The sequence below is a fragment of the Leopardus geoffroyi genome, chromosome X (genome assembly GCF_018350155.1).
Source record: "Leopardus geoffroyi isolate Oge1 chromosome X, O.geoffroyi_Oge1_pat1.0, whole genome shotgun sequence".
Taxonomy (NCBI): Eukaryota; Metazoa; Chordata; class Mammalia; order Carnivora; family Felidae; genus Leopardus; species Leopardus geoffroyi.
This window is the reverse complement of record NC_059343.1, coordinates 58,198,784-58,221,815: the sequence shown is the minus strand read 5'-3', so window position 1 is coordinate 58,221,815 and position 23,032 is coordinate 58,198,784. Positions and strand designations below refer to the sequence as shown.

Here is a 23,032-nt window from a genome sequence, read left to right as displayed (position 1 = left end):
ACTCACGGACCGCGAGATCGTGACCTGGCTGAAGTCGGACGCTTAACCGACTGCGCCATCCAGGCGCCCCATCTAGTCATCTTTCAAAACTCATTTGAGGCTTTCCTTTCTACTTCCTCTGAGAAGCCTCCTTGTTTTTCCTAGGATGGGATTGGATACCTCTCTGTATGCTTATAGCACGTGTACTTTCTTGTATACCTCTGTATCCCCACAGGACCTGTGCCGTCTTTAGTTACCATACTACATGTTTTCTGTGGTTGACCCATTCTTTTAATTTTTTTTATAAAAAGCATGTTAATTTTTCAAATAATACATGAATATGTTTTTGTTATTGTTGTTGTTTAAGTCAAACATAGTTCTCCTTTCCAACCCCCTGATGCAGGTCCCTGTCCCAGAGGAAACCAATGTTATCAGATTGGTATTTGTTATTCCAGATCATTTTCTTTGTATTTAAAAATAGAAATATAGGGGTGCCTGGGTGGCTCAGTTGGTTAAGTGTCTGAGTCTTGATTTCAGCTCAGGTCATGATCTCATGGTTGGTGAGTTCAAGCCCTGTGCTGTTAGCGTAGAATTCTCTTTCCCTCTCTCTCTGTCCCTCCCCTGCTTGTGTGCATGTGCTCTGTCTCAAAGTAAGTAAATAAACTAAGAAATCCCCACACATATATGCTTATTATTTAATTTTTTAATGTTTATTTACTTTTGAGAGAGAGAGAGAGACAGAGCACAAGCAGGGGATGGGCAGAGAGAGGGAGAGAGAGAATCCTAAGCAGGCTCCATGCTCAACATGGAGCCTGACACAGGGCTCGATCTCACAACCAGGAGATCACAACCTGAGCTGGTGTTAACAGTGGGACACTTAATCGACTGTGCCACCCAGGTGCACCCATTTTAAGAATTTTTAAGTATGCAGTTCAGTAACATTAAATACATCCACATTGTGGTGCAATCATTACCACCATCCATCTGCAGAACTTTTTTTTCATCTTCCCAAAATGAAATTCCTTACCTATTAAATAATAACTCCTACTACCTCCTCTCTCCAGCTGCTGGAAACCACCATTGTACTTTCTGCCTCTATAAATTTGACTATTCTAAGCACCTCTAGTGGAATCACATAGAATTTGTTTTATTGTGACTGGCTTATTTCAATTAGCGTAATGTCTTCAAGGTTTATCCATGTTGTACCATGTGCCAGAATTTTCTTCCTTTATAAGGTTGAATGATATTCCATTGTATTTATATACCCTGTTTTGTTTATCTGACTATCCATCAATGAACACTTGGGTTGCTTCTTCTACCTTTTGGCTGTTGTGAACAATGCTGCTTTGAACATGGGTGTACAGATATCCTTTCAAGTCCTTGCTTCTAATTCTTTTGGGTATATATACAGAAGTGGAATTGCTGGGTCATATAGCAATTCGTTTTTCCCTTTTGCTGGACATTTAGATCAGTGCCACTCAAACTGTATTCCAGGGACTGGTGCCGGTCATGAACAATGAGGTAAGTACAGAAGTTGAAAGTAAGCATTTAAAACATTTGTAGTGGGGTACCTGGGTGACTCAGTTGGTAGAGCATCTGACTCTCGATTTCGGCTCAGGTCCTAATCCCAGCGTAATGGAATTGAGCCCCACGTTGGGCTCTGTGCTGAGCATGGAACATGCTTGAGATTCTCTCTCTTTCCCTCTGCCCCTCTCCCCTGCTTTCACTTTCTCTTTCTCTCTAAAATTAAATAAATAAATAAATAAATAAATAAATAAATAAAACATTTGTGTCAATTTAATGTTGCTGTGACATCTGAGCACATGGTCACTCTTCTAGTAATTCCTTTTTCACTTGGAAATTTACAAAAAACAAACAAACAAGGCAACCCCACCCCAAAACCCTGGTCCTTGACTGCATATAGCTTGAGAATCCTGAAGGGTAGTTTCTGGGTTTTTGGTTTTTTCCCAAAAAGCACACAAGTGTTTCTCTAGGATGGGTAAATGAAGAATAGAATTCCTGGGTTGAAGGGTACACACATTTTACATTTTAAGGTAATACAAAATTGCTCACCAAAGGCCAAATACTTCTTTGTTTTTTTTAAGGCCAAATTACTAACAACAGTATGTGGGAGCGCCTATTTCTATAGACCCCTGCCAATACTATCAATCTTCTTTTTTTTTTAATTTTTTAATGTTTATTTATATTTGAGAGAAAGAGACAGAGACAGAGCGTAAGTGGAGGGGGTGGGGAGAAGGAGGGAGACAGAATCTGAAGCAGGCTCCAGGCTCTGAGCTGTCAGATGTGGGGCTCAAACTCACGAATCCCAAGATCATGACCTGAGCCAAAGTCAGATGCTGGATGCTTAACCTGACTGAGCCGTCCAGGTGCCCCTCGCTATTGATCTTCTTAAACTTTTGTTGATCTGTTAGGCAAAAAGCGATGTTTTAATTCATAATTCTCTGATTGCTAGTCAATTTATGTAGCCTCCTTTCCTGTGTTTATTAGAATTTGCATTTCCTCTTATTGGTTGCTTGTTATATATTTTTCTCATGTTTCTATTGGGTTGTTTTTTCTTATTGATGTGTAGGTGTTCTTTATATGAATGTTAATTATCCATTGTCTATATATGTTACAAATATTTTCTTCTTTATTTTATTACTAAAAACATTTTTTTAGTCTTTATTTTTGAGAGAGAAACAATGTGAGTGGAGGAGAAACAGAGAGAGAAGGAGACACAGAATCACACAGCAGGTTCCAGGCTCTGAGCTGTCAGCACAGAGCCTGAAGCCGGGCTCGAACTCATGAACCACAAGTTCATGACCTGAGCCAAAGTCGGATTCTTTTTTTTTTTTTTTTTTAATTTTTTTTTTCAACGTTTATTTATTTTTGGGACAGAGAGAGACAGAGCATGAACGGGGGAGGGGCAGAGAGAGAAGGAGACACAGAATCGGAAACAGGCTCCAGGCTCTGAGCCATCAGCCCAGAGCCTGATGCGGGGCTCGAACTCACGGACCGCGAGATCGTGACCTGGCTGAAGTCGGACGCTTAACCGACTGCGCCACCCAGGCGGCCCCCAAAGTCGGATTCTTAACCAACTGAGCCAACCAGGTGCCCTGAAATTATTTTCTTCTAATATGCCTTTTCATTTATATTTATTTACAGTGTCATTAAAATAGAAACTTAAGGGGTGCTTGGGTGGCTCATCAGTTGAGCTTCCAATTTCGCCTCAGGTCATGGCCTCAGGGTTCATGAATTCAAGCCCCAATATGGGCTCGCTGCTGTCAGTTCAGAGCCCACTTGGGATCCTCTATCCCCCCCCCCCGCCCCTCCCTCACTCACACTGTGTCTCAAAAGTAAATAAAACATTTAAAAAAAGAATAGAAACCTAAAATTTTGATATAGTCAAATATATTATTCTTTTCCTTTATGGCTTTTCCTTTTATTGTCTTGTTTCAGGAGGCTGTCACTACTCCAAGGGTTTAAACATACTCACTTATATTTTCTTCTCATCCATTTCTTCCTCCTTTAAAAAATTTGCTTTTGATGTTTATTTATTTTTGAGAGAGAGAGAATGCGAGCTGGGGAGGGGCAGAGAGAGAGGGAGACACAGAATCGGAAGCAGGCTCCAGGCTGTCAGCACAGAGCCGGACGCGGGGCTCGAACTCACGAACCTTGAGATCATGACCTGAGCCGAAGTCGGATGCTCAACCGACTGAGCCACCCAGGCGCCACTTTCCTACTTTTCTAACCTTGTATGTGTGCTGGCGGCTCAGGGACTGCTTCGGATTCTCTGTCTCCCTCCCTCACTGCCCCTCCCCCGCTCACGCGCACACACGCACACTCTCTCTTTCAAAATAAATAAAGAAACATTAAAAAAAATAAAATTTAAATTTTCCTAGTGACTAGTGATGTTGAGCATCTTTGGTATAGTGTGCTCAAATCTTTTGCCCACTTAAAAAATTGGATAATTTGGTTTGTTATTACTGAGTTTTTAGAATTCTTTTTTTTAATGTTTATTTTTGAGAGAGAGAGAGAGAGCGTGAGTGGGGGAGGGGGAGAGAGAGAGGGAGAACACAGAATCCGAAGTGGGCTCCAGACTCTGAGCTGTCAGCACAGAGCCCCATGCAGGGCTTGAATCCACTAACCGCACTCAGGTGCCCCGTGAGTTTTTAGAATCCTTATATATTCTGGGTACAAATCCTTTATCAGATGTGTGGTTTGCAAATATTTTCTCTCCATCTGTAGCATGTCTTTTCGTTCTCTTACCAGTGTCTTTTGAAGAGCAGATGTTCATAATTTTGATGCAGTTCAGTTTATTAATGTTTTCTTTTATGATTCACGCTTTTGTTTCATATCTAAGAAATCTTCGTCCAACACAGGTTGTTCCTGAGTTGGTTTTTTAGGTTTTATTATTTAAACTTCAGCAGCACGTATACTAAAATTGGAACAGTGCAGAGAAAAAAACTGTCTAGAATTTGTTTTTGTGAATAGCGTGAGATATTGCTATAGCTTTTTTCCAAAAAAATAGCTGATTGTCCCAATACTGTTTATTGACTTCCTCCAGTGATTTGAAATACCACCTTTGTCACGTACCAAATTCCCTTATACACACGAGTCTGTTTCTGAACATCTATTTTGTTTCACTGATGTATTTGTTTGTACTTACACCAATATCAATGTCATATCAATATTAAAACAACTACTGTGGCTTTATTATATATTTTGATATGTGATAGGGCAAGGTTTTCCTTGTTGTATTTAAAACATTTCTTCTCTAATCTAGCTCATTTTTCCTCCACAAGAATTTTTAGTATCAGTCAATAAATTCCACAAAACATCTTGTTGAGATTTTAGTTGAGATTACACTGAACTTTCAGCCTAGTTTGGGGAGAGTAGATGTCTTCACATTATTGAGTTTTCCCAACTAGAAACATGGTATATCCCTCCATTTATGTAGGTCTTCATTAATGGTATGTGTCTCTTTTTGTTTAGGCTTCTTTTATGTTTTATACTGTTTTGTAATTCTTTGCTTACTTCTTTCTCTTTCTTATCTGTAAACTTTTCAAATATAGGTACCTTTTTGTTTCATCTGTGTATGTATAGTGCCTGGCATATATTAGATTGCTCAATAAATGTTTGATGAATAAGTTACATTACAGTAATTCTTTAAGAATTTGATTAAAAACTGTGGGCTTTAAGGGATGCCTGGCTGGCTCAGTCAGTAGAGCATGCAACTCTTGATCTCAGGGGCATGAGTTTGAGGCCCACGTTGGGGACAGAGATAACTTAAAAAAAAAAGAAAGAAAAAATCTTTAAAAAACAAACTGTAGACTTTCCCCTCCTGCTGAAAAAATGCCCAGAGATACACAGAATTTTTTATGAAGCTTGAAGGGACACGTGGGCGCTCTCCTTGCTGCCCATCCATAAATCTCATGTTAAGTATCCTAATCAGAAGTGATAACTCCTGTAATAGTGGTTGTATAAGTTGCTGTGGAACTTGAGGGAAGTATTTCATGAACTAACACAAGGTATCAAGGAAAGCCTCATTGAAAGATACTTTTTGGTCTGTCACTTAATGATTGATTAGGGGTCTCTGGACTATCAAGGGTGGGGGAAGGGCATTTTAAGTTGAAGGCTCCAGTTAACTTGAAAGCCAGTTTATCCTGCAAGCCTCTTTGCTCATTTGCCTGTTTATTCACTCTTTTTTGAACCCTTTTGGGCTTCCTGCTACCCTTCTATGCCTTCCTTTACCCCCATTCATCCACCCACTGTTGTCTCTCTTGCCAATCTTTGCACTGTGTTTTATGGAAAATTGATTTCATTGTAAACAAACTCTACTGTACCCTAGATATCCTCCCCAAATTATCCTTCTACTTTTTAAAATGTTTATTTATTTTTGAGAGAGAGAGAGAGAGAGAGAGAGAAAGAGAGAGAGAGGTGGAGGGGCAGAGAGAGAGTGAGGGAGACACAGAATCAGAAGCTGGCTCCAGGCTCTGAGCTGTCAGTATGGAGCCCTACGTGGGGTTTGAACTCACAAACTGCAAGATCATGACCTGAGCTGAAATCACACGCTTAACTGACTGAGCTACTCAGGTGCCTCTCTACTTTTTTTTTTTTTTTTTAACTGAAACCTCGCTTCTCCTCCCAAAGTATGCCTCCCTTATTGCTGTGGCCCTCCAGTGCAAGTCTTACATAATGTATTTAACCGATGTTACTTACTGATGAAGGTTTCCATTGCTTGCAGTTTTTTTTATTTTGCTATTACAAACAATGCCACAATGAACATCCTTACATGTATGTTTGTGTATGTGTTAATGTATTTGTAGGATAGACTTATGGAATTGGAACTGCTGAATTGGATGGCAGGAACATTAACAAATTTGATAAGTACTGCCACATTGTTATCCAGAAAATTTTTTCTTATGTGCCTTCTTACCAACCTTAATGAGAGTGCCCATATTCTAATACTTCACCAATATCACAGAGTTACTAATCTTCTTTAGTCCTTGGTCATGGTTATTGGTTTCACAGAAGACATCATTATCATCTTTACCTTCAGATGAAAAGTCTCTCCTTTGAGGCTCCTGCCTTCTGGCAGTATTACCTTTTATTTCTTCTTGATGTAGTCACTTATTAACTTCTTTTTTATTTCCTTATATTCTTTGAAGACTTGGGCATCTGGCTCATTTTCTCCCCTTTACCCAAACTCCTGCCCTTCTTCACCTGCTAGCCAATCACAGTGCTCTGTGGTTGGATTGGCCAAGCAACACTTTAGTTTCACAGGTCCCTGACCAGCTAGTGCTCATCTTCTGCATGCTATTCCTGCAGCAAAATTGTTCCAGCAGATGCAGGATTTGGTCATTTCCAAGAATTACTCTACTGAAAATATAAAATTCCATTATTTCATTCTCTGTCCTCAACTTCAGATTGTTCTAGCTTTCTCACTAACTTAATCCTTTTGTTACTGACCTTCAGATCCATAACCCCTCCATTTTTTTCTAAAACGTGCTCTAATTATTTTTAAAGTATCATGTATTATAAAAGATTTACTTCGGAGTGCCTGGGTGGCTTAGTCGGTTAGGCATCTGACTGGCTCACATCGTGATCTCACGGTTTGTGAGTTCAAGTCCAATATCAGGCTCTGTGCTGACAGCTCGGAGCCTGGAGCCTCCTTTGGATTCTGTGTCTCCCTCTCTCTCTGCCCCTACCCCACACACGCTCTGTCTCTCTCAAAAATAAACATTAAAAAATTTTTAAAATACTTTTATTTATCTATTTTGACAAATAAAAATTGTATATATTTAAGGGGTGCAATGTGATGTTTTGATTTATGTATACATTGTGAAATGATTACCACAATCAAATTGATTAACATACCTTCCATAGTTACCTTTTTGTGTGTGGTAAGAACACATGAGATCTACTCTCCTTTTTTTTTTTATTACTGAAGTTTTTCTTTATTTATTTTGAGAGAGAGAGAGAGAGAGAGAGAGAGAGAGAACAAGTAGAGGAGGGGCAGAGAGAGGGGGGGAAATAGAGGATCCAAAGTGGTCTCTGTGCTGACAGCAGAGAGCCAGATGCAGGGCTTGAACTTATAAACTGAGATCACGACCTGAGCCGAAGTCAGATGCTTAACTGACTGAGCCACTCAGGTGCCCCGAGATCTCCTCTCTTAGCAAATTTCAAGTATGTAATACATTATTAACTACATTTGCCATGCTGTCCACTAGATTTCCAGAACTTAATTATCTTATAACCGAAAGTTTGTATCCTTTGATCAATATCTCCTCTTTTCCCTCATCTCCCAGCCTCTGGTAACCACCATTTGTTTTCTGATTCTGTACCAACTAATTCACTTTAACATCTGCATACTGTTCCATTGTATACATGAACCATGATTTTATTTAGCCAAACCTACTGATAGGCATTTGGTTTATTCTAATGTTTATTACAAATACTGCTATGTTGTTTGTACAGATAGCTGTGTGCCTCTGTGATTATTTCCATAGGATAAATTTTTAGAAATGTATTGCTGTATGAAATGGTATGCACATTAGAATTTTTTAACTAATTTTTTAATGTTTATTTATTATTTTTGAGAGACAGAGAGACAGAGTGTGAGTGGGGGAGGGGCAGACAGAGAGGGAGACAGAGAATCCAAAGCAGGCCTGACATGGAGCTCAAACCAATGAACCGTAAGATTGTGACCTGAGCCGAAATCAGATGCTTAACCGACTGAGCTACTCAGGTGCCCCAACAATGATGACTTTTAAAATACATCTCTAGTTCTACATTTATTAGTTAGTATTCTACTGTAAAGAAGAGCTTTCCCTTTACACCGTGCATTGATTGATTGATTGATTATCAGTATGGACACATGGATTCTTATTTAGTGCATAGGTTGTGTTTTACTGTCATTGTTCAATTTGATGCTTAAATATGGCCAGTGGGAGCCCCTTAAGCTGATGTCTGTGTCCACTGACATGTGCCCACCATTCTTTAGCACTTCCTTACTTTCTGGAACAACAAGAATATCTCCAGGCTTATCCTGTATTTTCCTGCCCCTAGCCCTGGAATCGGCTATTTCTTTAAGGAGCTCTGGCTCCTTTAAGTGAGGAATGATATTTAGAAACCAAGATCTGGGTGCTAGGTTATACTTATTGTTACTGGGGTGTCACAGCTTTTGGGCTTTTGTTGTTGTTAGCAGAGAGACCTAGGAATTATCCTAGGCTTTTGATCCTTCTCAATATCCCTACCAAGTCATTACCTAGGTCTGTACTTGAACACTTCATTATTTGAGGATACTGCTCCAGAGATAGTCTCTGCCACTATCAGTCAGCTCTGATATTTGATAACCCTTTGTATATGAAAACAGTGATCATTGGTTTCTTCTACTAAGTCTTGCTTTCTCTGTGCTAAGTATTAGCAGTTCCTTTATAACCATTATTCTCCTGGTAGGGTTTTAAGGTCTACTCATCATTCTGGTTATTCCGTTTTGTTCTGTTCATACTTCGGTTCATTAATATCTCTCTTTAAATGTTGACATCTAGAATGGAATGGACTATTTCAGGTACATGTTCTGATCAGTACAAAGGAGTGGGTCAATGACTTTCTGTGTTCTAGACCTTCTACTACTACTTATGCAGGCCAAGATTAACTTCACTTTTTCTTTGTTTTGACAGCCGCATGAATCACTCTGTTGACTTATATTGAACCTATAGTTAGTTGAAATCTCTAAGACTTTAACTCTGCAGCTTTGTTCATCCGTTTGGTACTTGCACAGTTATGTTTTTTTTTTTAATTTTTTTTTTAGTGTTTATTCATTTTTGACAGGGGGAGAGAGAGATACAGCATGAGCGGGGGAGGGGCAGAGAGAGAGGGAGACACAGAATCCAAAGCAGGCTCCAAGCTCTGAGCTGTCAGCACAGAGCCGGACGCGGGGCTCGAACACACAGACCGCAAGATCATGACCTGAGCTGAAGTCGGATGCTTAACCGAATGAGCCACCCAGATGCCCCTGCACAGTTGTTTTAGGACCTAGCACAAGTCTTCATTTCTTTCTTTTTGGCTTGTTAAATTTAGTCTATTATTCCTGCTTGTCAAGCTTATTGTGGATCTCAAATGTCATCCAGTATACTAGCTATCTTTTCCAGTTTACCATTTGCAAGGTTGATTAGTATGCCATTAATGTCTTTATACAAGTAACTATATAAAAATAGCAAGAAGGGCAAGGTGGAGCTCAAATCTTTTTAGCCTGACTTGAGACTTTCTCCCATGTTTAAGTCAATCCATCCAATAAGGGTGGCTGCTATTCATCTCCCTTCAGCTGCTGTTGTGTATAGGGTATGAACACACAGACCTGTCACAATACAAAAAAAAGATCCAATCACTAGTTTTTTCATAGGGTCAGTGCTTCAAGATCATAGGAAGGCTTGTTTATTGTAAAATGGGGGTCTTTCACATAGTCCAGACTTATTCTTGAGTGGAAATTGGCCAGCCTGGCTCAGTCTGTGTCCTCTTTGTTGCCAGAGGCTAAGAGAAATGTTTCAGAGACCCTAGGCTATTCTACCTTAATCATAGAAATTTTGTTGAATCTAAGGAATTTTAGGGGTCAACTAGTTCAGGCTTCAAAAATCTGTCTGATAAAGCCTCCTATTAATGTGCCCTTCCTTTTAAATCTGCTGTATCAGTCACGAATACTTACACACTTTATTAAAAAGGAGGAAAGGTGCCTTATAGAAAGGTGCCTCAGAATTACAAATAAGGATTGGAAAAGGTCATTGTCTTAAAGTAAAGTAAAATTAAATGTAATGGATAAAAGTAGCTATCTGAAAGCATACATGTACAGAATTTCTTTTTTTAATATCAAATATAATTTATTGTCAAATTGGTTTCCATACAACACCCAGTGCTCATCCCAACAGGTGCCCTCCTCAATGCCCATCACCCACTTTCCCTCTCCCCCACCCACCCCCAACCCTCAGTTTGTTCTCACTATTTAAGGGTCTCTTAATATATGTACAGAATTAACCTACCCTAAGAAAGAGCTTCTAAGTTTTCTTTTAATGAAACTATTTTTCAAGTTGCCATCAAAGACCAGAGTATAGTTTCAGGAGGAAGAGAATGAAATGTAATAATGCAAAGAAATCCTAATTTATTCAATTGCCTTATAACTTGTCCACCTGAGATAGTGTTCTGTGAAGAGAAGGGTGATGGGTGGTTATCTGCAAGGAGCCTGGAGGGAAAAGAATAACATTTGGTTTATTTAGCCTTTTCTGGGTGTTCTTCTTGTTGTTTATTTTTAATTATATAGGTAATATGTGAATACTTTTTTTTTTCATTTTTTGAATGTTTATTTATCTCTTAGAGAGAAAGAGAAAGAGCGTGCACACGCAAGCAGGGGAGGGGCAGAGAGAGGGAGACAGAATCTGAAGCAAGCTCTAGGCTCTGAGCTGTCAGCACAGAGCCCAATGCAGGGCTCAAACTCATGAACTGCGAGATAATGAGCTGAGCTGAAGTCATTTAACTGACTGAGCCACCCAGGTGCCCCACCTCCTCTTGTGTTTTTTATCTTAGTGAATGGCACCACTGTTGACTCTGTTGCCCAAGCCTGAAACCTTCATATCACCCTCCCTCTAGTTATTCTACTACCAAACCCTTTCAGGAGCATTTGCTAAATATGCGTTGAATCCATACGCTTCTCTCTATTCATACTGCCACAACCCTAGTCCAGCCCACCATCACCTCTCACCTGAACTATTGCAACCGTTTCCTATTTTATCTACCTACCCTTTCTACCTATCTTTCCCTTTCCTACCCCAATTCATTCTCTGTACTAGAGCCAGGGAACGCTTTCTAAAACACACCCTTCAGTGACTTCCTAGTCCCATTAAGAGAAAGTCCAAAATTCTTGGAGTAGCTTGCAAGGCCCTACATCTTGGTCCTGCCTCAGTTCCATTTACCAAAACTCTCCATCTTAAACTCTGTATCTCAGTCATTCTAAACTCTGTTTTGCATTCTTGGAGAATGCTATGCTCTTTTCCTCAGAATCCAAACCTTCACATGTGCTGTTCCAATGTCTGGTTGCTCCAATTTTAGTGATGTGGTTAAGGGATGAGTACAGATTGGTGACCTCTTGACTCTTCCATTGTAAAGTTTCTCATTTGTCTTTCTCTTACTGGTTTTAGCATCCATTGATGATCATCATTCAAATCAGTGATTTTTCTAGTCCTGTCATTCCTTCTACACCTATTAGCTGGAATTCTTTTGTATAGAATTTTCCTTATTGACTAGATCTATTTGGTATCCTAAAATACAGTGTGTACATGATTGGAAAGGTAAGTGTTTGATTCTTTTGTGATTGTATCTTTTAAGTTTATTTAAATGAATGATTTGGAGTTTGGGGCAATTTTATCAGAGAAACCATTTACAAGTGGCATTTATGTTTCCAGAATAGCAGATAAAAGCCTACTTAACCCACAGCATAAATGAAACATTACACATAAGCAATGAAAAATAAAAATATTTTTGTAATATTAGTTATTAACATAAAATTGAATATGTTTTTAAAGTTTAACTTAAGTACTAGTACTTGAGAGAAAGGCAGCCTTAATTAGAGGAAGAAAAGGTAGATGGATACTTATGGTGATTTGAAGGGATCTGCTGAGTGCTTTCAAGAGCTTTTAGAATTTGATGGTACTTGTTCTTATGCCTAATTTCAGTAAGGTTTTAAGCTATTTCCATTTTTGTGACTGGTGTAATACCAACACTGCTCTTAAACTCCAACCAGGGCCCACAATCACGGCAAAATTTCAGCTTGCAAATGGAGACAGGCACATTTTCCAGCATGCCACGTATTAAAGGGCAGTTAGGTGGATGTAAGTGAGTGAAACTGAGCTGAGAGTGGTAAAAGATAAGAGAAAGGACTTTAATGCTAGGACTGTAAGGTCTGAGGAGGGACCAAGGCCAGGACTAGGGAGAGACAAATGAGATGCCTGTAGTGCCCATCCTACACTCACTTGGACCTGAGGGTGAGTGCCTTCGTAAATGTTGTGCCCTATGATAGTGACTCTGAGGTCCGTCAGTGGGAAAGAGAGCAGTGAGAGCCATGGAAGGACTAGATACTAAGGCTTCTATGAATTCCAGTAACAGGGGTCCTGGGGACAGGAGTTCAAACCTAAGCAAAGACTCTAAAGGCTGCAGATAGGAGCCTAGGCATTTTGTGATGGGAGAATAAGTTTCAAAAAAACAAAGTAGACTAAACATTGGAGGTCAAGAAAGGCTTCACGGAGGAGGCTTGTGTTGGAATCAGAAGACTGTTCTCAGGCCAGAAAGGTGTGGGAGGAAGTGTGATAATGAAGATGGAGGAAACAGTAGATGCAGAGGCATGGAGATATGAAATAGGTTTAGTGGCTGTAATTTAGGGCGTGGTAAGTGGTGAGGCTGGGGACCATGTTATGGAGGGCTTTCTAGACCCTGTTGTAGATTTGAACTTCATGTCTGTGAACCTTGAGGAACCACTGAAGGTTTTTTATGATTGGAAGTTGCATGGTCGGATTTGTGAATTTAAAAAATTATTAAGTATTTTCAGGGGCTGGCTCAGTCAGAGGAGTGCATGACTCTTGATCGCAGGGTTATGAGGTCAAGCCCCACATGTGCAGAGATTAATTAAAAATAAAACCTTACAAAAAATTAAAAATAAAAAATTATTAAGTATTTTCAAATGTGCTCATAAGTAAAGCAAATAGTACAGTGAACCCTCAAATGTTAACCACAATGTTAACCACATTCAGTAATTATCAAGATTTGGCTGATCATGTTTCAGCCATCTCTTTTTTTTCCTTTCCTTTCTTTTTAAAAATCTGCTGAAAGGGGGCGCCTGGGTGGCTCAGTAGGTTAAGCGTTTGACTTTGGCTCAGTCATGATCTCACAGTTCATGGGTTCAAGCCCCACGTCAGGCTCTGTGCTATCAGCTGGAGCCTGGAGGCTGCTTCGGATTCTGTGTGTCCCTCTCTCTCTGCCTCTCCCCCTCTCACATTCTGTCTCTATCTCTTGAGAATAAATAAAATGTTAAAAATTGTCAAACAAAATAAAAATAAATAAAAATTTGCTGAAGTATTTTAAAGCCAATCTCAGACATTATGTTATTTCATCCCTGCTTATTTCATACGCATGTCTCAGATGTAGACATTTTCTGGTGTAACCATGCTGTCATTATGCTGCCTTACAAAATTAGTAATAATTAATGATAATAATTAATTCATATTAATTAATTAATTAATTAATTAATAATTCCTTAATAGACTCTAATACCCTAGTTCATTATAAAAATTATCATATTATCTCAAAAGATTATCTAACAGTTGAGGCGCCTGGGTGGCTCAGTCAATTAAGTGTCTGACTTCTGCTCGGGTCATGATCTCACGGTTCATGAGTTCGAGCCCCATGGCAGGCTCTGTGCTGACAGCTCAGAGCCAGGGGTCTAGCTTTGGATTCTGTGTCTCCCTCTGTCTCTGCCCCTACCCCGCTTGTTCTCTCTCCTATTCTCTCTCTCTCTCTCTCTCTCTTTCTCTCAAAAGTAAATAAAATATTTTTAAAAAGATTATCTAACAGTTGGCCCATACATTACATTGGGTCACTGTCTCATTTTTTTCCAACTTTATTGAGGTTGCTCTAGACTAAATGTTTGTGTCTCCCACACATTCATATGTTGAAGCCTACCCCCCCCCCCCCCATGTAATGGTAATCCCAGGTGGGGCTTTTGGGAGGGGATTAGATCATGAGGGTGAGCCCTCATGAATGGCATTAGTACTCTTATAAAAGAGACCCCAGAGAGATCCCTCACCCCTTCCACCATGTGAGGACACAGGAAAAAGAAAGTCAGCTATGAACCAGGAGGCAGGCTTTCACCAGACACTTAATTTACCAGTGCCTTGACTTTAGAATTTCCTGCCTCTAGAACTGTGAGACGTAAATGTTTATTGTTTATAAGCCACTTAATATATGGTATTTTGTTATAGCGGCCCCGACAGACTAAAATAAGGTATAATTGACAATTAAAACTTGTATGTATTTAAGGTGTGTAACTTGGTGATTTCATATATTTGTGAAATATTCACCACAGTCGAAGGGGAAGGGGGTAAAGCGGGAAAAGTTGGTCAAGGGATACAAAGTTTCAGTGATGCAAAATGATTATTACTTTTTAAGTTTCTTAATCTAGAGCAGTCTACACCTCACTTTTTCTCTTTTAAGCCATTGACTTATTGCATAAAGAGGGTCAGTTGTCCTAGAGAAAATCCCACATTGTGGATTTGTCTCTTCTCTTTCTTATGCTGTCATTTACTCTGTTCCTCTGTACTCCATATTTTTCTATAATCGATGTTAGCTTTAAAGGCTTGATCATATTCAGATTCAACTCTTTTTTTTTTTTTTTTTTTGGTTAAGAATACTTCACAGAGGTTGCTGTGTAATTCACTTAAAACATTTTTTTTTCACTCTTATGTGGATCCTGAGAAACTTAACAGAAGACCATGGGGGGGGGGGAAGGGGAAAAAAAGTCACAGAGAGGGAAGGAGACAAACCATAAGAGACTCTTAAAAACTGAGAATAAACTGAGGGTTGACCGGGGGTGGGGGGAGGGGAAAGTGGGTGATGGGCATTGAGGAGAGCACCTGTTGGGATGAGGGCTGGGTGTCATATGGAAACCAATATGACAATAAATTTCGTATTAAAAAAAATAAAAAATAAAAAATTTTAAAAATTATTTTTTAAATGTTTATTTATTTTTGAGACAGAGAGACAGACAGACAGATTGTGAGCAGGGGAGGGGCAGAGAGTGAGGGAGACACGGAAGCCTAAGCAAGCTTCAGGCTCTGAGCTGTCAGCACAGCTCAGATCATGACCTGAGCCGAAGTTGGATGCTCAACCGACTGAGCCACCCAGGCACCATAATTCACTTTGAATCATATCTGGAGGCACATGTCTATTAATGAACAAGTGACACCTGATTCTTTCATTATGATATTTTTGATCCATCTTTTATCTAATGGTTTAGTCCATTGATGATCATTGGCAAAAGTAATTATTTTACTGGGAGTTTCAAAATGATGATTTCCTAATTCTATCTTCTACATTAGTTAGAAGTTTCTGAAAGTAAACTTTCCCTCACCAACTAGGGTTTATGGATTACCTGTAAAGGGAAGGCAGGAGAAATGCTTGAATATTGATGTTGGACTTGATTGGCAATTTTCAGAATAAAGTGTTAGTGCCCTAGTTACTTATTTTCAGTGATATCTAATGTATTGTGCTTGTTCTCTATCATTGTGAACTCATTTTTTAAAATGTATTCGATGGGTTTCAATTGATTGCATTCATTATTCTTGTTAATGCTCAAATTGTCCCATATTTTGCCAGAGCGTTATCTCCTATATCCATCCCTCTGACACTGCTCATTAGGGTTCCATATTTGCTCTATTTCTGGAACAAAGCTTACATGTATATTTCTTGCTCCAGACCTGCCATTTCTTTAAAGAACTCTAGCTTAGTTGTATTTTCTTTTTTAGCAATATCTTTATTGATGTATAATTTACATAACACAAAATTCATGTATTTAATTTTTTTTAACGTTTATTTATTTTTGAGAAGAGAGAGACAGAGCATGAGTGGGGGAGGAGAGAGAAAGAGGGAGACACAGAATCTGAAACAGGCTCCAGGCTCTGAGCTGTCAGCACAGAGCCCGACATGGGGCTCGAACTCACGGACCGTGAGATCATGACCTGAGCCGAAAATTCATGTATTTAAAGTATACAGTTCTGGGTGCCTGGGTGGCCCAGATGGTTGAGCGTCAACTTGATTTCAGATCAGGTGATGATCCCAGGGTCATGGGATCAAGCTCTGCTTTGGGCTCTGGTGCTGAATGTGCAGCCTGCTTAAGATTCTCTCTCTCCCTCTGCCCTCTCCCCAGCTCGCACTCTCTCCCTCTAAAATAAACAAACAATTCTATGATTCAATTTAAATAATATAATTTAGTAAATTTACACAGTTGTGCAACAATGACCACAATCCAATTTTATTTATTTTTTTGTTTTAATGTTTATTTTTGAGAGAGAGAGAGAGAGAGAGAGAGAGAGAGAGAGAACAGGGCAGGAGCAGAGAGACAGGGAGACACAGAATCAGAAGCAGGCTCCAAGCACAGAGCCTGACACAGGGCTCGAATTCACAAACCGCAAGATCGTGACCTGGGCTGAAGTCGGATGCTCAACCGACTGAGCCACCCAGGCGCCCTGACTACAGTCCAATTTTAGAATACTTCTATCAGGCTACAAGATCTCATGTACCCTTTTCAGTCATTCCCCTTTCCCACCCCTAGCTCCAGGTGGCTGCTAACCTGCTATATGTCTCTATTGACTTGAATTTTCTAGAGATTTCATGAGTGGAATCATATACTATATAGCCTTTTGCATCTGGATGCTTTCATTTAGCATTAGTTTTTTTTTTTATTGAGATAGAATTCACATACCATAAAATTCACCAGTTTGAAGTATATAACTCAGTATTTTGTAGTATAGTCACAGGTTGTGCAACTGTGCCAGTATCTAGTTCCAGAACATTTGTTTCACGCCAAAAAGAAAGTCTGTACTGGTTAGCAATCACTTCCCACTTCTCCTTCCACTTAGCCCCTGGCAACCAAGAGTCTATGGATTTGCCCACTCTGGACAGTTCATATAAATGGAATGATACCACATGTGGCCTTTTGGCCTGGCTTCTTTCACTTAGCATAGTGTTTTCAAGGTTTGTCCATGTTGTAGCAGGTATCAGTACTTCATTCCTTTTTATGTCTGAATAGTAGTCTATTGTATGAATGCACTGTCCATCTTAAAAGTAAAATAGCCAGTTATTTCACCAGCAAAGAGGGTTTATTCAGGAGTAGCAGAGGAATTGCAATTTGGGACAAACGAGCTATAGCAAAAGCCATAGGCAAGTCCAGAGAACAAAGGAGAGGAAGGCTCCTTTTTAGAGAAAAGGGGAGTGTTGGGAAGGGCTGTTATAAACAAAAAATCCATTGGAGTAAACTGGGAATTTGAAGTGTAGTGGCTTTTCATTGGCTGAGTTGTAATAGATTCTCATTGCCTGGGCTGTTGCTGGGCAAGGAGAAAATCTTCCTTCATCCTGCTGGGATAGTAAAGTAAGTTTCTTACCAGTTGGGTCTACAGAGGGTTGCAAGGAGTGGTATGGCACAAGAGCTTCCCCTTCTGGCTTCCTGACTGCTTTTATTTTATTTTATTTTATTTTATTTTATTTTATTTTATTTTAATGTTTATTTTGGAGAGAGGGAGAGTGCAAATGGGGAAGGGGCAGAGAAACAGAGAGGGAGATAGGGAATCCAAAGCAGGCTCCAGGCTCTGAGCTGTCAGCGAAGAGCCCCCCCCAACTCAGGGCTCTAACTCATGAACTGTGAGATCATGACCTGAGCCGAATTTGGTTGTTTAACCTGACTGAGCCACCCGGGTGCTCCTGTTTTTTTGTTTTGTTTTGTTTTTTTAATGATTTGCCTGGACTAATTCTGTAGATTCTGTTTTCACAGAATGTACACACTGTGTAGCCCATTGATGTTTCTCTTCAGTTTTTAAAAAATTCTTTTTATTTTTAAGCCTGGCTTTATAGGTGTCCTACCTGGGTCAGGGTAACTTAACGGTCGGCCAGTGCTTTTTTAGAGGTTGTCCTTAAACACCTTGGACCAGTATTGTCTTCCACTATTTGTTGATGGCATTGTGTGTGGATTGGGCCACAAATTCAAAGTTCAAGGAGTTTACAAGTCTTCCCTGATTTTTATTTTGTGCTGGGCTTTCTCATGTCTCTTCTGTGCCTAAGCAAGACTTCACATTCAGCCAGAGAAATGTAGACAACTAGGGCCCTCTCCAGTACCCTGAGTTTGAGTGCAGCCTTGCACATATGCATAGCCTTCTAGATCACCAGGGATATGAGTGAGCTTATCAAGTCCCACTAGTGCTGTCTTGTTTTCTGGATCTCTCTGCTGAACTTCGGCAGGCCTGCTCTTCTGTGGCTTGCCCCAACCAATATTGTGACCTCAGGTAACTTGATGTGTTTTTCCCTGATCTAGGGAGTTTGCTATTGTTTTCAATACCCCTGGGCATAGGACTTTTTTGTGCTCATTCCTGAACAAGTAATTCCCCTCTAGCAGCTAAGTTGTTAGTTTTTATGGTTTGTCTTGCCCTGCCCTTGTAAAATCAGCTCCCGTGGAGTTGGGAAGGGGGTTGGTTCGGGGATGTGAACAGCCTCAGGCTAAAAACGCCATAGATTCCCACTGTTCTTGCCCAAGGTTCAATAGGTTTTTTTGAACATTTCTCAATTTATTGTTTAGTTTTTGTCTATTTCCAGAGTCCTGAAACGGCTGTTTTTGACGAGTTTTTATGGTTACATTATTATTTTTGATGTGGAGAGGATTTGCTGAGCCCCTTACTCTGCCATTCCTGAAGTCCTGCCTAATTGATATCTTATTTTATAATTTTATTTATTTTGAGAGAGAGAGCGAGAGAGAGCGAGCAAACATGGGAGGGACAGAGAGAAAGGGAGATAGAATCCCAAGCAGGCTCCCTGCTATCAGTAGGGCTCAAACTCGTGAACTGTGAGATCATGACCTGAGCTGAACTCAAGAGTCTGACACTTACCTGACTGAGCCATCCAGGCACCCCTAATTGATATTTTATTTTTTAATGTGTATTTATTTTTGAGAGAGAGAGAGCGCGCGTGCATGAGACGGGGAGGGGCAGAGAGAGAGAGGGAGACACAGAATTCAAAGCAGGCTTCAGGCTCTGAGCTGTCAACACAGAGCCTGATGAGGGGCTCGAACTGACGAACTGCCAGATCATGACCTGAGTCGAAGTTTGACGCTTAACTGACTGAGCCACCCAGGCGCCCCCGCTAATTGATATTTTAAAAGATAATTCTGACAGCAGTGGAATGTCAGTTGTGTGGTGGGGAAACTGATGGTCGTTGGGGGTATAGGATTTTACTCATTAGTACTTTGTTATTTGTAAATAGGAATGGAAAATATAAATAGTTGAGTTGGTTTGTGAGATTGGCAGAATGGGTATGATGGAAAATCAAGGGAATAGGACAATTGAGAGTGCTGGTTATTGAAGCCTCTCTGTCCCTGGAATGTTTCCTACGTAGAGAATTAAGTGCAGTTCAAAGGGACATGGTGGCCTTGAAGAATAGGTAAGAGGGCTGATGAATTAAAGGCTTTGAAAAAGTTGAAGGGTAAATTTAAGGAGTATAAGATGTAGCAGAGGTAGAAAATCAAGTAGTTCTGAGAGTAGACTTTGTGTTTGGTGTTAGGGGTAGAATCATTCCAGGTATCACTACAGAAACAAATGATTGAAACGGTTGAGATGAAGAAATTAGAATAGAATGTGTCAAGGAGCTGTGAAATTTGGATGTTAGATCATCCAGGGGGGATGATGAAGGCTTTCAAGATGAAAAAGTGAAAGGAAAGCAGTTAGTATTAAAGTCCTCAGTAAATGTAGGTTGCGGGGAGAGAGACCTGGAAGTTGACATTTAACATTGAAAGGGTGATAAAATTGACTAGTAGGAACTTGGAAGAAAGAAGGGTTGTTGAGGGAAGATGGTGAAATCATACTTTGGGGATCCAATAAAGAAGACATAGGAAGATGCTAACCTGATTTTGACTTATGGGAAGTGGTGAGTAAAGGAAAATGAGCAGTCTCTGATTAAGAGCTCTGCAAAGGAAACAGTAGAATTTGGGACACAGAGTTGAGAAGAGGGGGTGGAGGCTCAATGGATGAACAAGACCAAAAGCAAGAAGGTTTTAGGAAATGGTGTATAGTTTTGTTTGATTTGTTTTTGTTTAAGCATAAGGTACAATTAGGGGTATAATAGGAGGTAATATTGGAATCTATGTGATTAGTTTGGATCTAAAATATAACTAGGGTTGGGACGCCTGGGTGGCTCAGTCGGTTGAGCGTCCGACTTCGGCTCAGGTCATGATCTTGCAGTCTGTGACTTTGAGCCCCGCGTTGGGCTCTGTGCTGATAGCTCGGAGCCTGGAGCCTGCTTCAGATTCTGTGTCTCCCTCTCTCTCTGCTCCTCCCCCACTCATGCTCTCTCTCTCTCTCTCTCTCTCTCTCTCTGTCAAAAATAAATAAACATTAAAATATAACTAGGATCATTATTGTTTAAAATATTTATTAGTTAGATGGTATACGAAGGCAACTTTTTGAAGTTCTTTTCCTTAGATCTTAGAGAAGTTTTCGAGTTGGTATTCGTAGCCAGGAAGCAATTTGACAGCTTTGGAATATTTTGACTGTGACAAGTGGGAAATTGGTATATATTTGGTAAGTTATTAATGCTACCGTTGGAATTGAAATTGACTATGGATCATAATTTTGATAGGAATGTGTCTAGTAGACTGTGATGAATTTTGGCCTTTTTGTAATTTGAAGAGTGGAGCTTTAAAAATGTATTGATTTTGGGGCGCCTGGGTGGCTCAGTCTGTTGGATGTCCGACTTCGGCTCAGGTTATGATCTCACGGTTTGTGAGTTCAAGTCCCGCATCAGGGTATGTGCTGACAGCTTGGAGCCTGGAGCCTGCTTCAGATTCTGTGTCTCCCCCTCTCTCTGCCCCTCCCCTGCTCATGCTCAGTCTCTCTCTATCTCTCAATAATGCATAAATGTTAAAAAATGTATTGATTTTTTGGAATAATCTTTTTCTGTTCTTTTCCAGAACCATCTGAAACCCACAGTATTTAGGAGACTGTTGGATCTGCTTAGTGTGAGGGTTTTGATCTCAATTGCCCTGACTCTGTTTGATATGATTGTGTCTATGTCCGAGTAAGATATTTAGCTAGAAGCATATGGGAAGAGAAAACATAAAGCAAAAATGAGACTGAATTGGAAACATCAGAGCTCCAGTTATGAAAACCTTAAGAAGATTAACTGCTGTGATGATAATCTGGCACATATTCAGTTCTAGCTATCATTTGTTATGAACTGAAAGAACATTGAAATAATTGGATGCTGAGGTGCATAATTGCCAGCAACGGGCTGGAGGAGGGGAGTTGGTTAGCTGGCAAGGAGCTGCAGAGCTGTTTTTATATTAATAGTGTGTATTTGGTGTTGGTTGATAGCAGCATAAGAATTATTTATGATCATGCTGGGGCCTTATTACATTGATTTCTACTCTGTAATAATATGAAAGAGGTTAATGGTTACTCATAGATGTAATATTTCTTTCTTTTTTTTTTTTTTTGTCATTCTAGCAGCCATCAGGAAAGAGATCACAAAAGAGCTATTGCCTGTACAATCCTCTTCATCATTTGTGACCTGGGATATTGAGCTCTTGGGCTGGCAGAATTCCAGTTCATGAGACAACCTGTGTCATTCTGGTCTAGCTAGGTGAGTAGTCCCTATGGACTAGTTTCTTGTTCTCTAGAAAAGAACAAGGAAAAATAGCAAATAAAGGTAATATGGAAAAATATAGATATGAATCTTAGGCCCTACAGGATCAGTTAAGGCCTGGGCCATAAGCAAAAACAGGGGTTATGTACAAGTTATGTACTGGGGGTTATGTACAAGTTTGGTAGAGTGGTATTCATGAGATTTTATAAACACTGAGAGAACTAAGTCTGTTTTGGGACCTGGCTTGGCTTCAAGAATGAGGAAACTTAGATTGAACTGCAATAAAAATATCTGTGAAGGCAAGGTTAAATAGGAAGGAAGTATGCTTTTGGAAGTATGCTTTGAAGCTGAAATGGATAGAAATGTAATTGTAATGAAGTGTCTTTTTCCGATGGAATATTAGCTATATAGAGATGATAATCATTCTTTAAGGATTTCTTTATGATTTTTTTTCTTTCTTTTTTTTTAACGTTTATTTTTTAGAGAGAGAGAAGACAGAGAGCGAGCAGGGGAGGGGCAGAGAGAAAGGGAGACACAGAATCCAAAGCAGGCTTCAGGCTCCAGGCTCCACACTGTCAGCACAGAACCCGATGCGGAGCTCGAACTCATGAACCATGAGATCATGACCTGAGTGAAGTCATTCGCTCAACTGACTGAGCCGCTCAGGCACCCCAGGATTTCTTTATGGTTTAAGAGTTAAGAGAATGAATCCTGGCTCTTTTACTTACTAGCTGTGTGATCATGGAAAAGTGACTTACCTTCTCCAAACCTCAGTTTCTTTACCTATCAGATAGATTAAGGGTACTTAAATGGTTATTGTAAGAATTAAATGAAAAAATATATATAGAGAGAGTGTGTAGCATGATGCCTGGCACATACTTAGAACTCAATATATAGTCACTGTTATCAGGCAGTGGAAGGGAGAGTTAGCAAGATGGATGTTCAATAATGAGATGAATTATTCTTCACAGGTAGGTATGCAATTAGTTATTTCTTGTCAGAGAGGCTTGTGGCAAGTAGTTTCAGGGTCAAAATCTCTTGGAGATCAGGCTACAGTGAGTGCTAATTAGGCCAATTCAAAGGTGGCTGACTTCCTGTTTCCTGAGTTTGTAAC

The 23,032-nt window shown here is 39.9% G+C and overlaps 1 long non-coding RNA gene across 1 annotated transcript; it reads left to right on the top strand.

Annotated features, from left to right (window-relative positions):
- Window positions 1-1,229: 1,229 nt before the first annotated feature.
- LOC123594151 lies at window positions 1,230-21,444 on the top strand. Its single transcript, XR_006710693.1, has 3 exons — window positions 1,230-1,420; window positions 13,026-13,032; window positions 21,433-21,444. It is a non-coding gene; the product is annotated as an uncharacterized LOC123594151 (long non-coding RNA).
- Window positions 21,445-23,032: the final 1,588 nt, after the last annotated feature.